At 41.7% G+C, this 14863-nt stretch overlaps 1 protein-coding gene across 1 annotated transcript in view; it reads right to left on the bottom strand.

The window, feature by feature from the left end:
* Positions 1-14863, bottom strand: part of NEK11 (NIMA related kinase 11) — a 288926-nt gene that overhangs the window by 154404 nt on the left and 119659 nt on the right.

The raw sequence follows: 14863 nt of genomic DNA on the forward strand, positions 1-14863 counted from the left end.
AGTTCTTCTTGCTTCTGCTGTCTGACTTCTAGTGGATGAGGCTGTCTAAGAGGCTTGTGCAAGTTTCCTGATGGGAGGGACTTGTTCCTGCCCACTGGTGGGTAAAGCTGAGTCTTGTCCCTCTGATGGGCAGGGCTGTGCTCAGGAAGACTTTTACCAGCTTGTCTGCTAATGGGTGGGGCTGTGTTCCAGCCTTGTTGGTTTTCTGGCCTGAGGCATCCCAGCACTGTAGCCTACAGGTTATAGGGTGGGGCTAATGGCAGCCTCTGGGAGGGCTCACGCCAATGAGTACTCCCCATACCCGCCGCTGCCAGTGTCTGTTCCTGCCATGAGCCACAGCTGCCTCCTTGCCTCTGCAGGAGACCCTCAAATACTAACAGGTAGGTCTGACCCAGTCTCTTATGAGGTCACTGCTTTTATCCCCTGGGTCCTGGTGTGCATGGAACCTTGTGTGTGCCCTAGAAGAATGGAGCTTCTGCTTCCCCCAGCTTTCAAAGCCAGATTCTCTGGGGACTCCTCCTCCCATTGCCATACCCCCAGGCTGGGAAGGTTGACATGGGGCTCAGGACTTTCACTCCTGAAAAGTGTTGGAACTTTTGTGGTATAATTGTTTTCCAGTTTGTGGGTTACCCACCCAGCAGGTGTGGGATTTGATTTTATCACGATTGCGACCCTCCTACTGTCTTGTGGTTTCTTCTTCCCTTTGGATGTAGGGTATCTTTTTTGGTAGGTTCCAGTGTTTTTTCGTCGAGGCTGTTCAGCCGTTGGTTGTGATTTTGGTGTCTACCTAAGAAGGGGTGAGCTCAAGTCCTTCCACTCTGCCATCTTGAGCTAATCCCCTTTACTTTTTAAATTTTTATTTTATATTGAGTATAGTTAATTTACAATGTTGTGTTAGTTTCAGGTGTACAGCAAAGTGATTTAGTTATACATATGCACATATCAATTATTTTTCAGATTCTTTTCCCATATAGGTTATTACAGAGTATTGAGTAGAGTTCTCTGTGCTCTACAGTAGGTCCTTGTTGATTATCTATTTTATATATAGTAGTGTGTATACGTTAATCCCAACCTCCTAATTTACCCCTCCCCCCCCACCCTTCCACTTTGGTAAGCAGAAGTTTGTTTTCTAAGTCTGTGAGTCTGTTTCTGTTTTGTAAATAAGTTCATTTGTATCATTTTTTTAGATTCCACATATAAGTGATATCAAATGGTATTTATCTTTCTCTTTCTGACTTACTTTACTTAGTATGATAATCTCTAGGTCCATCCATGTTGCTGCAAATGGCATCATTTCATTCTTTTTCATAGCTGAGTAATGTTCCATCATATATATGTACCACATCTTCTTTATCCATTCATCTGTTGATAGATATTTAGGTTGCTTCCATATCTTGGCTATTGTGAATAACGAGTGCTGCAATGAACATTGGGGTGCACATATCTCTTCAAAGTATGGTTTTCTCTGGATATATGCCCAGGAGTGGGACTGCTGGATCATATGGTAGCTCTACTTTTAGTTTTTTAAGGAACTTCCACACCGTTCTCCATAGTGGCTGCACCAATTTACATTCCCACCAACAGTGTAGGAGGGTTCCCTTTTCTCCACAACATTTATTGTTTGTAGACTTTTTGATGGTGGCCATTCTGACTGGAGTGAGGTGATGCCTCATTGTAGTTTTGATTTGCATTTCTCTAATAATTAGCAATGTTGAGCATTTTTTCACGTGATCTTTGGCCATCTGGATGTCTTCTTTGGAGAAATGTCTATTTAGGTCTTCTGCCCATTTTTTGATTGTTTTTCTGATATTGAGCTGCATGAGCTTTTTGTGTATTTATTTTCATTCTTCTGCTCAAAACCTTTCAGTGGACTTCCATCCTTTTGTGAGAAAAGTTTCTATTTCTTAGACTAACATACTCAAGATTCGACATAGCCTGACTCCAAATTATATTTATAATTTTAACTAGTTTTTTATTGTGGTAAACTAACATAAAGTTTACATTTGGTAAACTTTATGGTATGAAGTACATTCACGCTGTTGTGCAAACCATCACCACCATCTACCTCCAGAGCTTTTTAATCTTCCCAAACTGAAACTCTCTATGCTTTAAACAATAACTCCCTATCCCCCTCTACCCCAGCCCTTGGCAACCAGCATCTACTTTCTGTCTTTATGAATTTAACTGCTCTAGGTCACTCATATAAGTGGAATCATGCAATTTTTGTCCTTTTGTGTCTGGCTCATTTACTTAGCATGTCTAACCCTGTATGACCGTGTATCCCATAATCTGACTTCATCCCCCTCTGCCCCACTCCTCACAACCTCCCTCCAGCCCACTGGCCCTGCTGCTCCTTGAAGACGCCTGGCAGACTCTTGCCTTGGACTTTGCACTTGATGCCTCCTCTACCGGAAACACTCATGGCCAAGATGCCGAATGGCCCACTCACCCACTTTCTTCAAGTCTTTATTCAAAACTCAACATTGTGGCCCATCTAAAATGTCAACCCCTCCCTGAAGCTTCCTTTCCCCCTTCTTGCATCATTTGTCCTCTTGAGTACTCATCACTTTCCCACGTGCTATCTGTTTTACATATTTATCTTATTTACTGTCCATGCCACACACAACCCATTGCATATAGGTTCCACAAAAGCCAGAATATAATGGTACCTATGAAGGTACAAAGATAATGGCAATAGGAAATTCCTAAAAGGAGGAATTCCAGAATTCCTAAAAGAAAGCCCAGAAAGAAGGGAGGAAAAGTAGTTTTGAAGTTATTTTTTCAGAATAGATAAGGCAACAGCTTTTGAAGCTCAGGGAAGCAAACTGCCACTTAAGAAAATAAAGTCTATTATAATAAATCTTTCAGGGGAAAAGAAGCACTACTGGCTAGTTTTTTGATCACTGTAAAAAAACAAAATCTCAGTCACATAGGAACTGAAATAAAATGGATATTGTTTAGGCCACACAAGCACCTTGGAGACAGTAACTCACAAAGCACACTTCTACATTCCAGGCTATGTATCAATAATAAACAGACCATCACCCAGCAACACATAAGAAACACACCTACCGTGGTGGCATCCCAGGCCAGCTCTCTGCTGGCTGCACCATCAAGTCTCTATCTGCCTATCGAGGCCTCATGAACTCAGGTTTTGGTGACTTGCTCCACAGATGTTACTAATGACTCTTAACGATTTCACCTGACCCTTCATCTCTAATTAAATCCTATTTCCTCTTTAGTCTTGTGTAATCTGCTGTTGGAACACTCCTGATTCATTGATATGACCCACTGGTTGGGAGGGAATTATTAGATAAAATCTGAAAGACATCTGGGGCCTTCGATTGCCATACATTTCATCTGAGGCAAGATAACAGTCTCTCAGACCTGGGCCCTGATGTGATCTGGAGATGATACCATCACCAAACACCTGTAATAACATTGTCTCCTTAGTGGAAAGCTGTCACAACACAGAGGAGAAACCTCTGGAGTGAAAGAGTTATGGGCTTGGGGCTGGATCCCAGTTCAAGTTCAAAACTTCTTCTATCTTTACCTCTTTGCATTTCAGTGTCCTCAGCTATAAAAAAGGGTCATTAATAGGTGTTGTCAGTATTTAAGAATTTCAGCAAACTGATCCTTCCTCCCTAGTAAGAACTAGAAAATGGGCAATAGAGAATTTTTTGTGAGTTTGATTTTTAGAGAACTGAAATATAAGATCAACATTTAATAACTGTAGTGATCACTGAACCAGGCTTCTCACCAGAATAACTGTGGAACTTTAAAAACAATTTAGGTGCACAGCTTTTATCCTCGGGCAGTGCTGTCCAATGGGACTTTCTGTAATGACGAAACAGTCTAGAAATGTGCGGTCCAGCACAGGAGCCACTAACCTCATGGGACTCTTAAAGCACCACCACCCCCGTTTTATTGAGATATAAAAGACATATAATATTATATTAGTTTAAGCAGTTGAAGTGTGACTAATGTGATTGAGGAACAGATTTTAAATTTTTATTTACTTCTAATTATTAAAATTTAAATATCCACATGGGCTAGTGGTTATCAAACTGGACAGCATAGTTTTAGACAAATTCTTCTGAGTGTGCACTCCTCAAACCAGCAGCAGCCGTGTCACCAGGGAACTTGTTAGAAATGCAGACTCTTGGGCCCTGTCCCAGACCTGCTGAATCAGAAGCTCGGGGGTGGGGTCTCACCCTGGTGTGCTGGTGAGGGTTTAATGAAAGAGAAGCACTGATTAGTAGCATTTGCCAATGCTCCTGGTGTAAATACTCAGCATAGCAGATTTCAGGCGATCACTGGACACGAGATTGGCTGGAGAGGTACCCATGAGCTCTGAGAGCCCACGCAGGCTAGCTCCTGCCTGCCACCAAGCTAGCAATCTGCATTTTAGCAAGCTCTCCAGGTGGTTCTGACGTTCGGTTGAGAACCACTGATGTAAACCAGAGCCTAAGAAGACAGAGACCATGGCGTTTGTGTTTTACATTTTTCATGAGGGATTTCAGTGAGCAGCCTGTTTGGAAAGCCTGACTCAGAATACGTACGAGCAAGGGCACTTGACTTAAGGAGCCAGGTGGCCTCCTCAGCCTCCTGTGCGTGAGGCAGCCTGACACAATTAAGACCTGCTCCCTCCTGAGCGTGGAGAAGCCTGAGCCTCAGCCCCTCAGATGGAGGGTCACAGCCAGCCTGCCTTCCCTTCCCTTCAAGCGGCCATTCCAAACCCCCCACCTTCTGATATGATGAGCGACATCACAGGCATAGCCCACTCTAGGGGCAGACCCAAGGTGTAAGCAACCCTGGCCTCTAACCACAGCTTCTGCTTTACTCTCCCACTTAAAAAGACGATTGAGAATTGAGAATCATATTATTACTAGGATAATCTAGAATTATTACTTTAAGAAAATATCTTACAAATTTCAGAAAATATCTGAAGATAACTTATAGTTGTTTACATATCTGAAGATACCTTATAGTTGTTTGGACATAAAATAGTCCAAAAACACTGTTTTGAACAAGCTACTATGTCACATCTAGGACATACATGCCCTTCTTTAAAATAAATATGGCCTGCCTATCTCACCAGATTTGTGGTAAGAATTAAATGATTTAACTATGCACATAAAATCATATCTGGAATATTCTAATTCCATGTGCAGCCAGCCCTAGGGAGGCAAAATCATACATTCATTAGAAATGAGCACAGGCTCTTCCCTAGTTTAGCAATCTATGCTATGGAAAAGCAGACTGCTGAAATTCCTTTATATTCTAACTAAAGGAGAAAATAATAGAAAGAATTCAGAGCAACTTGTCTAAAACCAGGAGGTCACTCAAACATACAATCTCCGCGGTAGAGTACAGAACAAATCCCTGTGATTCAGAAAAGCTCCCTCATTTCATTACAAATCCAGAACAGAGTTCCATTGAAATAGCTGCATGTGGGCTTCCCCGGTGGCGCAGTGGTTGAGAGTCCGCCTGCCGATGCAGGGGACACAGGTTCGTGCCCCGGTCCGGGAGGATCCCACATGCCGCAGAGCGGCTGGGCCCGTGAGCCATGGCTGCTGAGCCTGCATGTCTGGAGCCTGTGCTCTGCAACGGGAGAGGCCACAACAGTGAGAGGCCCGCGTACCACAAAAAAGTAAAATTAAATTTAAAAATAACTGCATGCGTTACTTGAATATTTCATTGTAAAAGTCATATAGTTATGTCTACCAAGCTCTTTATTTTGATCTACTGAGTTTGGCCTAAATCCCAAATGAGACTACAGTGGAAAAAAAAATGTATATTCTTGTCCTTATTATGCTCCTTAGCACAAAATATTTTTACATTTATAATGTTTTTAGAGAAAATAGCTAGAAATTTTAGCTGCCAGTTTACAGGCTCAAGATGGCTGGCAAAGGAGCATCTTTTAAAGCAGTAACTTTGTCCTAGGTTCTCTTTCCTGGTATAACAACGGCACTCCTGACCCGTGAACAGGAGAACACACATATCTGTAGAGACTCAGCTTTGGCTCTGAGGGCTGCCTATGGTCTTGACAAAGAAGCTAATTTTTCTTGGTGCTAAACTAACTGGTCCAGATGGACATAATTAAGGCCATAATTTGACAGGGGGAACTAATGGGCCTGAGTCATTTTACATTTCCCATATGCAAAAACTAGAGCAAAAAAAGTATTGTATTCTAAATCATATTTAATTCATAGAGTGAAGGTGCTTATAAACTATAATCAGAAGGTCTCCTGGGTGGTTAAAAACTGAATTATCTCATCACCAATTGCAAAGGTTTTATGTGGAACTCGAGAAAATACTGCAACTTGCTTTGACGTGGTATGTTTTCAGTAAGAGATTGTTGTGCGCTTTTTATGTTTCATGTACTATGCTAAGTTCTTTATGTATCATCTAATTTATTCCTCACTTAACCCCCAAAGATTGGGTATTACTATTACTCCCATTATATGGATGAGAAAACTGAAGCTTGGAAATATAAATTTTTTGCCCAAGTTCATACAGCTGGTAAATGACACAAGCGGGGAAAAGATAAAGTCTGGCTCCAAACCTCTTTCAATACACTCATGGCTTCCAGTCCAGTGGAGTTTTGTGAAATATCTGTGGTTATTCCAGAAGTTTCAGTCACTCTTACTTTGAACATATTGGAGGTAAAGTTACTTGAAGTTAGAGAAAAGTATTGAATTATAGGCTGTTTATCCAAATACTATTTTTTGTCATCTCAAGCATATGGATGACTCAGATGAACTACTGCTATGGCATCTATGGAGAGTGTCTCTCAGTTCTCCTCCCACAAACTTGCTGCTTAGCTGCAGCACATGCAGTGGGCTGCCAGACTCCACCTGCAGCATCTTGGGATCCTGCTGAGTGCTGGAGCTAGTGGCGATGGTAAGGCACAACATTTCTGCCCAACACAAGATTCCTCTATGGGAAATCTTTGATCTAGAAGCTCCCCATCTGGCTGATGGAGGCTGTCTCAGAACTTTAATGAAGTCTGAAGCTCTTTCTACCCCTCTCCCTCCTTCCTGCTCACCTTTCCCAGGTGTCAGACCTGAATCACAGACTCTCTCTGCCTACTCCTGATCCCCTTCCATTTTTCTTCCAGCAGACGTTACCCTCAATACATCTCTTGTACTTCTACCTCAGTCTTGGGGTCTGTTTCCCAGAGGACCCGACCCACCAACCATGAAAAGTATTTTCGTATGGGGGCCCGACCAAACCTGCTATTAAAAAAGAAAGAGTAATCCACCAACAAATGTCTGCTCACACTGTCACACATAAAGTTTGCCATGGATTCCATGGGGAGACTAAGTGGATGCAAACAAGAGATGTGTGCCCCTGTGACACAGACTATGCTTCCCAAATCCCCGTCATTCCCGTTAATGGGAATACACTCAGCAAATATGTTAAGGAGTCTGGGAGGATTACCTTATGGTGATATGACCACTTTTATTAAACTAAATACTGATCTATTATTATTGCAGAAGAAGAAAACATATTTTTGGCACTTTGGTGGCTTCCGTGAGAGATTATTTAAATGTAGGAGTATCTATAAAGAAAGAGGAAAAGGCTAGGCTACTTAAAAAGCAGACATGGAGGATTTCTATTCCCAGGTCTCCAAAACGCCTCCTTTATTTTTCATCTTTCCAGTATCCATCTGGGAAAATTAGACTGCAATCTCCCTTAAGAAGAAGGAGACAAAAATTATAGGTGAACACCAATGCACACAAATTAGCCTCTTCTGGTAACTTGTTATTCTACTGTTTGCCCAATTGAATTAATCTGTGCAAGAAATGTATGCTGTTTATGACAAAAAGCATTAGTGTTCTTATAGGATTTTCCCCCTAGATTTAGTCATTCATTCAACAAATATTTACCAAGCATCATCTCAGAGCCAGTCAGCATGTCTGCAAGTGAGAATAAAAAGATAAACCATATAGCACAGGGAACTATATTCAATATCTTGTAACAAACTATAATGGAAATGAATCTGAAAAAGAGTATATATGTATACATACACACACACTCACACACATTTGTAACTGCATCACTTTGCTGTATACCTGAAACATTGTAAATCAACTACAATTTTTTTAAAAGTCATGGAAATACAAAAAAAAACTGAAAGATGAACCAGAAGCCATGGTCCACATGCTCACTGAACTTACAGCCTAGCCCAGTGCTCTTCAAACTTTAATGTGCAGACAAATTACTGGGATTTTGCATCTTCTGATCCAGCAAGTCTAGGATGTGGTCTAAGATTCTGCATTTCTTACAGGTCCTCAGGACGGCAGTGATATGAGTGTAGAGACCATGCTTTAAGTAGCGAGGGACCGGCTTACTAGCTCTCAGCTGCGGGGCTGTGACACACTCCTGTATGTGAATGCCTTTCAGGAGTATCATCAAATGTGAATCAATGAATATTGTCAATACAATAGAAGACATATATTCTCACCAGGATACCTACTGGGTGGAATTTTGAGCTGAGATCAACAAAATGTAGGTGTATGATTTACTGAATAAAAAGTAGGAGGCAAGGTATGGAATGACATCAGGATGGTGCCAAAGAACACTGGCATTCCCAGGAGCAGGTGTGAACATGGCCTATGAACACGACGGCACAGCCAGGGCACTGGCCCATGTTCTTCATCAACAACACAAAGCTCAATTTAAAGCATTTAAATTTTTTCCCCAAACCTGCTTTTTCTTAACCAGTAGTCACTTTCTAGCCCTCTCAAGTACACCACTAAAATTTCTCATCCAGGACACCATAAACACACAAAGGTTAGCCTTGTTCAAAATGTGTAATCTCACAAATAAAAGGAGGCCAAATGTATAGAGGCCACATGTCATAAGCAACTGCTTGTGCAAACTGTCAAATTATATCTTAAAATGGGGTTGTGGGAAGGTGGAAGGTAGAGGGAAAGAGGGGAGTTAATTTAATTCTAAGCTGTTTGAAGCCAGGAAAACAGGCCACATGGAGTTAAGCTGGGGAGAGGAGCTGGGTTTGCTCATTTTTCCTAGATTCAAAAGAGAAAATTAATCTGAGATATAAAAAGAGTAAAGACACTTTGATCTCTACAACCCCAAACGTCCAGGTGCCATATGTAGTGAAAGATAGCAGGCATCTTAAACTCATCTACAACTCTGTACTTAGCCGGCTCATCTTTAATAGTAAGAGGAAACTCCCATTAATAATTTAAAGCAGCCATGCCAGAAAAAGTAACCCAAACAAGTCCAGAGTTAGCAGGAAAGGATGGTCAAGGTCAGCTGTGAAGTGGGGTGTGTAGGGTCACACTACACATTCATGATTCATATGACATGCATTTTGACACGTGGATGCCAATGCACAGAACGGCAAGGGGAATTTACAAAGACCCCATCCTGCAACCTCAGAAACGAAACGAGTCCAGCTGGGGAGCTTTAAATGCTGACAACATCACAAACATTCTGAAGACAAACATGGAAAAATGGGTTTTTTAAGAGTAAGTCAAATTCATATTACTGCTCACACACAGACATACTACTTTGAAACATGACAATCATTTTTAGATATTTTTGTAGGTTTCCTATTTTTCTATTTTGAAATTTCTTTTTTAGAAGCAAGAGAAGTCAATGGAAAATGCTGCTAGTCATGAGTGACAAAAGGAATTAGATACTGCTGTAGTTCCTTGCCAGAAAGGTTTTGTTATTGTTTCTTTTTCCTGGATATATGTTATTTCACTTGAAAAAAATGACAGTTTGACAAGCGAATCTAGAGCTGATAGTGAGGAGGCCCTCACTGCCACAAAACAGAACAGAAAGCCCCTTTACAAAGATCGGAGAGGACAAATTTAAATGCCTATCACAAATAGCTAAATTAAAGTGTGGCCTTAACACCAAAGCAGAATATTTCAATCACTTAAACAAAAACTTAGCATATGAGTCAAAGACACTCATGTGTCTGGAAGTAGGCACTGTCCAGTATGCTGTGTTCGTTTCCTATGGCCTCTTAGCTTCCCTTGGGCATTATGACAATACTCTCCAGGGTGATGTGCAGGAGCCCTGAGCACAACTGTGTTAATTGCATGCATGGAAAACAATTTCAATGACTAAAGGAAAACCACACCATGGTATGTCCAAAATGCTGTCTGAAGCACATATTATATGAGGTTTTAGCCTATTATATTTTGTGTCTATCTTACCTTAAAGCCATGATGGATGCTTATTTAATTTTCTGCTTAATTGATTCATTCCAAACCTGAACCATGATAGGGCAGGGCAAAAAAACCAAAAACAGATGCTCTCTGCTCTACCAGCAGAACCCTTAGGTTAATAACTACTGTCTAATTTATGTTTAGCTAAGGGGTGGATCATGGAATCCACACACAGCTTTCCCAGGTGAGAACATTATTTTGAGAATGTTCTTTTGAGAGGTCCATGTTGTGGGGACTGATTTTCCTCTTATTTCTGTTATGCCTGCTTAGGACACAACAGTGAGGTAGCTGATTGGGCAGGTGTTATTCTGCATCCACTTCAATTTTTCAATTGGTATATAATCATTCAAATTTCAACCAGAGGTACCTACCCAGCTTATCATGCAGAAGAAGCACTCTGAATTATTAAATATGCCTCAGGGTGGGGAATCAGCACAACTTCATTCGATATTAGCTTCATTCTAATTATCCTCTAGAGCTCAGAAAATTAGGGAGTGACTGCAAGGGCCTATTCCTGGGAGTAAATGTGAGAGTCAGTAGGAAACACAAATGTAACTCAGTGGAATACATGACAAATATGAAACAAACCACCATCAATTTATATTCATCAATCAAGTCTCTAAGATGGTTAGAGCTCTGGAAGTGATGGGACATCTGGAAACATGGACATGGCCTCCAGCACGTGGTCGTCTTTTCCAAGGGCTGACAAGGCAAGCAGACCCAGCAGCGTCTCTGTCTTGGGTGGGTTTGGAGTCTGGGCTGTTATGTTTTGTTCTGTTATCTCAGGCTGCTTTTGTGGGTCCTAGGTCCTCTTAGACCTATTGGTATGGGTCCCCAACCAAAAAGACTGAGAGAGTAGCCAAGGGATTCCAGCCCCTCATCTTCTCACTTCCTGAGAGAAGACCCCAAACTCTACTAACACTCCTTGTGGAAGACAATGCTGCTCGGTTGACATTAGAAGAAAACCCATGATCATTTTCTGGACTAAGGACTCTGTGTCCCAGATAACATCTAGAGATCCTCCTGATTGCCTTCTAGCTCCACAACTTCAGGCCAGTCTCTCTCAGCCATTCATTAGCTAAAATGTAGGCTAATAGGCATTACTCATGCTTCCTTTTTCCTTTTTTTTTTCTGGATATTTTATCAATATATTTTTTTAATTCATCAACCTTACTGAGGTATAATTTATGGAAAATAAAATGTACTCATTTAAAGTATAGAGTTCAATAAGTTTTGACAAATATATACATCTGGGTAACCAGCACCACAAGAGGCTCCTTGTGCACTTTTGGAGTCGATTTCCAACACCACGATCCCCAGGCAACCATTGGCCTCATTTCTATCACTAGAGATAAGTGCTGCTAGTTCTAGAACTTCATAGAAATACATAGATAAACACATATCCACATATATAAAAATATTCTCATGCATCCTCTCTTGTACGATATTTATATGTAAACATATTCCATAGGAATTCTTTTGTTTGTGGCTTCTGTCTCTCAGCACAGTGTTTTGATATGTACCCACACTTGTGTGTATTGATAGTTTGCTTCTTTTCATTGCTCAGTATTACACTGTATGGATAAACTACAAGTTTGTTTATCTGCTCACCTGCTGATTGACACGACTTGTTTATACTTTTTGGTACTATAAATACAACTGCTAAGAACATTTGTGTTCAGATCTTCTTGTAGACATGTTTTCATTTCTCTTGGTGACTATCTAGAAGTGGAATTGCAGTAAGTAAACATTTTCTTTTTTTAAATTAAAACAATAAAAATATATCATTGTCTGACAGAGTTCAAATCACCTTAACATTTAAAGGGAAGAGATGGCACCATAAGTCATAGGCTAGCCTACAACTAAAAAAGGGCATGTGGGCTTCCTACGAGCAAGCAAATTACGACCCTCTTGAGGTCTAAGCTTTCTCTGAGCACAGTGAGGGGCTCAGGACTTGCTCAAGGAGTGGCTTAAAAGGAAATTAAGTGACAGCTGGCCAGGATCTGGGTGGGCAGCCAAGACCGACACCAGTGCAGCCTCTGCATTATGAGAGCCATGCTCTGGGTGGGTCTGGGGTCTCTGAGTCCAGCTTTGCAAGAAATGCTTTTCTGAAACTCAGCTGTGAGCTGCTAAAAATAAGGCTAGAGTGTAATGAAGCTCCTGGCAAAAATTAATGTGCAAGTAATCATCAACATTACCTATAAGGAGTTAAATAGGAATAATTTCTTCAACATTCCAGTCATGCTTTCTCATTTGATTATAATGGTTATCCATGACTTCAGCTAGATTAAATCAGCTGTTGTCAACTAAATGCATATCAGATGTAGATGTAAATAATGCCTCACCCTATCTTGTTTCTCTGCAACTAACTCCTCAATCCCAGAGGGAATTTCCCAATTCAGCATCTAAAACTGATTAAACATTTGCTGCAGGAGCTTAAAAAAAAATGATTGTGTAATTTTATTTTACATATACAAGCTAGATAAAAAATAAATTACAACCTCCTCTGGGTGCTGAAAATTTGGAGTCAAATCTTGTATAAGGCAAAGCAAATGGGGGTAATAATTAACCACTTCAGAGTTCATCAACAAATTAAAGTTTCCCGTCTCAAAGTTTCATGATTAAGCTATGAGGTCACTAACCATCTTGCAATTACCCACCATCTAACCAATCATCAACCCAAAGGCTACATTTCATAGTTCTTCATAGTCTCCCTTTTCAATTTAATATTTAAGAAAGAATAGAAATTAGAAAATATGAATTTACAGAGAGGAAAAAATAAGGGAAATGTTTAAAGTATTTTACAAGGCATTTGGCCCACCTAAAACTACTATGTGTTTTTGGCTCTCACAGCTTATAATGGGCGTCTAAGTAGTTTCCTTACAGTGTGAACAAGGTGGGCAAAGGAGTGGATTGGCCCACTTCCAGTTTGGCTGGTAACTCAACACATGGTCTGTCATACCAAAACCTCCTGACAGAAGACAAAGGGCAAGGTAAGGAGGATGCCAGCCTGAGAATCCCGGCAGCTCTGTGGTCAGAGATAGCTTAGGAGTAACTTGCACTAGAAAGCAGGAACTTTGGAGTCCTTGAGCAAATTACCTACTGTCTTTGGCTTCTCATCTGTGAAATAAGTACCATTTCCTATCTGAAATCTGGAGGCTGGGCCCAGGCCTCTTGATCCTAGGCCACCCACTAAATGCCCTGTCCTGGGGCTTCCTCTTTCTAGATGGCGATGGCCCTCCAGCAGTGCACAGGCCGTCCATATCGGTGCTACTCAAAGGCCTGCCGAGCCCTTGGTTTTATAGCCTTGGAAAGAAAGACCCAGGGGACAGTTCTACATTTCCAAATTTTACCTTTGGAAAATAACAAATAATGTATTAAAGAAATACCTGGGGACTTCCCTGGTGGTCCAGTGGTTGGGAGTCCACCTTCCAATGCAGGGGATGCAGGTTCCATCCCTGGTCAGGGAACTAGGATCCCACATGCCATGGGGAAACTGGGCCCACGTACCACAACTACTGAGCCTGTGTGTTCTAGAGGCCAAGCACCACAACTAGAGAGAAGCCTGCGCCCTGCAATGAAGAGCCCACGTGCCTCAACGAAAAGGTTCTGCATGCCACAACTAAGATCCTACGTGCTGCAACTAAGATCCAATGCAGACAAATAAATAAATAAATAAAAGAAATACCTGAAAAGAGTCTAAATGCAAATCCATCTGATACACATATTTGTCTGCCAGTAACACCCATTACCAGATGGCTTCCAAAACACTATTTCAAAAGTTGGCAAATGGCAACCCGAAGAGCATCAGGTCCTAGTCTCCTCACAGCTGAAGAAGGCAGCATGAGCTCTAACAGCTCCATCAGGAAGACATCGAAAGCAAATTTAGGCTGAGATGACCAGCCAAATCCAAGTTTCACTACCTCCATTCTTTGGAAAGAGAACTCAGCTGCTGCCAAAGAGAATTCCAGCCATGAGGATGCACCTCAAGACATTCATCCACAAGGAGAGTGAGGCTACCACACCCCTCCGCCATCCCCATCCCAGGCCCACCGCAGCAGAGACATGCAGCCTCCGACAGCTGAGTCTCCTGAAGCACTTCCTGACGTCCTGGCTGCCTCTGACTGCCTCACAGACTAGGGCTCATCCAGCGAACCTCTCTCTTCACTTGGAATGAGACTCGAATTGCGGTCTGACAGTTCTCTCAGCCTTTCCTAGCTCCTTTCCTAACTCCTTTTATGCAGACATTTCCCCTAATAATATCCTTGCACTTCTAGTCCCGTCTTGGCATCTGCTTCTCAGAGGTCGAGACAACATGTCATTCATCCACACATTCATTCACTCAAAGAATGTTCACTGAGTGCCTATGATGTTCCTGACACTTGTCAGCGGCCCTACAGGACTTCAAGGTCTCACGTTCCCAGCCCTGCCCCTCAGAGTCATGAACTGCTTCCCTCTCTTTGGTTTTTACCATGTGCTGGGCATGGAGCTGAGAGCATGTCACAGGCCTTAGCTAATGTGCTTTATTCTTGTTTCATGGTAAAGGAAACTGAGACCTAGACAGATTGTTGCCAGGGTCTTCCCTGATAGGGCCAGCTCTTTTACTCTAAAACTCATGTTTGATACCATTAGGCTATGACATATCTCCC

Source organism: Lagenorhynchus albirostris, chromosome 5 (assembly GCF_949774975.1).
Source record: "Lagenorhynchus albirostris chromosome 5, mLagAlb1.1, whole genome shotgun sequence".
NCBI lineage: Eukaryota > Metazoa > Chordata > Mammalia > Artiodactyla > Delphinidae > Lagenorhynchus > Lagenorhynchus albirostris.